Genomic DNA, 2,869 nt, shown 5'->3' with positions numbered 1-2,869 from the left:
TCTCCCTCTCCCTCTCCCTCTCCCTCTCCCTCAGCTTTTGCAGAATGGCACAATGAGAAACAATACCACACAGACTAGCTTTCAAGAAAAGACACTGAGTGGTAAGTTCTTTTGATGTGTTTCCTCACAGAAATACAAATGTGAGGCTTTGCTATGGAGTAAGTGGGGGGCTGTTGTAAAGGGCAAGTATATCTCTGGTTTTGGACCTCCAAATACTTTGAATATATACAAGAACCCAGGCTACAAACCTCATATTAAATTATGAAGCACACATGTTAAACATACGTTAGAGGGGAAACTTGGGGACCAATTTTAATAATATTTAAACAGATTTGTCACTGCTGATTTTCAAGCCTGTTTAGCACCCACAATTCAAGTGTTAGGGTGTGTGACGAGCCAGCATGGCCATGGGTGAACCTGGGAGGGGATGGTGAAGGATGGAGAAGACAGACAGAATAAAGCTGGGGCTAGGTGGGACGCTGCTTCTCTGATGCAGAGACAGCGCCACAGCTTGCAGGCCGAGTCTTTATTTTATAGCCAGATTCCATGAGGCAAAGGGCATGGTTCTCACGGGTTTCGAATCTGCTCAATTACATGCACCTGATCAAGCTTTGTTTACTTGCTACACCTTCCGCGGCCCATATCCCTTAGCCACGTGGGACCACAGATTCGGACCATAAGGTCAAGCTTACAACTATAGCTCATTAGTCCGAGGCTTGAACCTGTACAAACACTGTAGCCGCTCTCCACAAGGGTGAGTGTATGAGAGACCACTCAGCATGATGTCCTGGGAGGGGTGTTGGCATGCATAGGATCTCACTTCCCTGAATCTCCACTTTTAGTCCCTGAAGCAAAACAGGTTTCCACAGGCCTTGGGCTTCCTGGGACATGTGGGAGAAGTCCCCATTTTATGAAGGTGTTTCAGGATCAAACTATGTAGGTCCATCATAGCTCTGAAATGCTGGAGCTCTATCAGCTGATGCCAGCTGACAGGGGAGAGCTTGTACAATGCAATGAAGAGAATAAGATGCTTGATCCATAAAGAGAGTTTCAGCGCTGCTCTAAGAGTAATGTTCAGTTTCCAAATATGGCTGGTGTCCTATACTGTAAAGATATTACTCGGACAACTTGTTGCAAGGGGGTACAGGGTGTTGAATAAATGCTGCCTACTTACACCACAGTTCAAAGACTGGTGAGATGGTGCCCTATTTTGACAGCACAAGTTTATATTACTCTCAGGGAAGAGATGAAGCACACCCACAGATTAATTATGAGCATTTGGTAGGTACTAAAAACATACTTTTGATCTGGAAAAGATCACATTGTATTCACTGTGATGGACATGTTTTTTCGCCCTGCTCTCAAGGAGGGGTGGAAAGCTAGTATTTGCGCTCTATTGCACCCGGGCTAAGATCAGCTAACCCACCCCTCTAAGCATACAAAGCCGTAACAGAGACTTGGTGTTCTGTAGGACACCGTATGAGTAAATGCGGTTTACAAAAATAAAGTTCTGAGGTTTGTGAAGTTGGCATTTCAAAGGCATTCCCCTCAGCTTTTTGGTGATGATGTTCACCACCTCCACAGTGAGCAGGAGGCACTAGTTTCCCAGCTGGGGTGAGGTTATCAGGCAGTAACACAATGTATTTTTTTTTTAATATATTTTATTGCTTTTTCACAGAGAGGAAGGGAGAGGGATAGAGAGCCAGAAACATCAATGAGAGAGAAACATTGATCAGCTGCCTCCTGCACACCTCCTACTGGGGATGTGCCTGCAACCAAGGTACATGCCCTTGACCGGAATCAAACCTGGGACCCTTGAGTCCGCAAGCTGACGCTCTATCCACTGAGCCAAACCAGCCAGGGCCACAATATATTAAGGATCGTTGTTTACGTTGTTGAATCCTGAGTATATTAATAGAATTGTTTCTGGTGGGGTAAATTTAGACTATGGTCCAGTCTTTCCCCTACCACTTTCGTGAGTAGTCTGGGAGCTTGCAACTATCAGTCTTTGCCTTCTTAGGATATGTCCTCTTGAAAACTCAGAGGTGATGCTCTGGCTTTGGTTTGTTGGAAGGATGCCAAAGACCCCACAGAGACTCGAGCAAATATCAGCAGAGCCTGCTTCACTGCATCCTGCACTATTGAGCAGGCGTCTCTGGCATGTGCAGCCCCGAGATGTTCAGCATCACAGAGGAGGAGCGGCACCCATCTCTTTCTGCAGGCCGCAAGTATTATAGCTTTAAGACATGATAATCCGCAAAATAGTGGCATTACACTGCATGCTGGGGAGAGTGGCAACATTCATTTTGACAGGTTGGATTATTGCAAAAAGGGAAAATGAGCCCTGAAGTGTTGTCATGTATCAGTAAGCCATCATGTGTGATGACAGCTGTGAGGGATAAAGAAAAAGGTGGAAAAGAGGCTGCAAGGTGGCCCTATGTGTTTTGTTATTATTAATGACTTTAAAGCATGTCGTTATGACTGGTAAATCCTTTTTTTAGGCAGCGATACATTAGCTAGGCCCTTTAATTCTGGGGGAAATGAGTGTAACCTCACCCCAGCTGGGAAACTAGTGCCTCGTGCTTATCTGGAGGTGGTGAACACCATCACCAAAAAGCCGAGGGAAGGCCTTTGAAATGCGTGTGTGTGTGTGTGTGTGTGTGTGTGTGTGTGTACACATATGCGTGATTCATATGAAACAAAACTAGTGGGAAATGAAGATAAGGTGTCATCAGAAGTTTCTCAGAAAATAGTCTGGTGCCGGCAGTCTTTATACAGCAAGTAGCAGCTCTTTTTCCCACGCAGGATCTTGGAGCCTGCAGCATTGAGTGACGTCATTCTGCTCTCTGTGTCTAGGAGTCTGTTTCTG

This window comes from Myotis davidii, unplaced genomic scaffold, assembly GCF_000327345.1.
Source record: "Myotis davidii unplaced genomic scaffold, ASM32734v1 scaffold345, whole genome shotgun sequence".
Classification (NCBI taxonomy): Eukaryota; Metazoa; Chordata; class Mammalia; order Chiroptera; family Vespertilionidae; genus Myotis; species Myotis davidii.
This window is presented reverse-complemented; position numbering follows the sequence as displayed.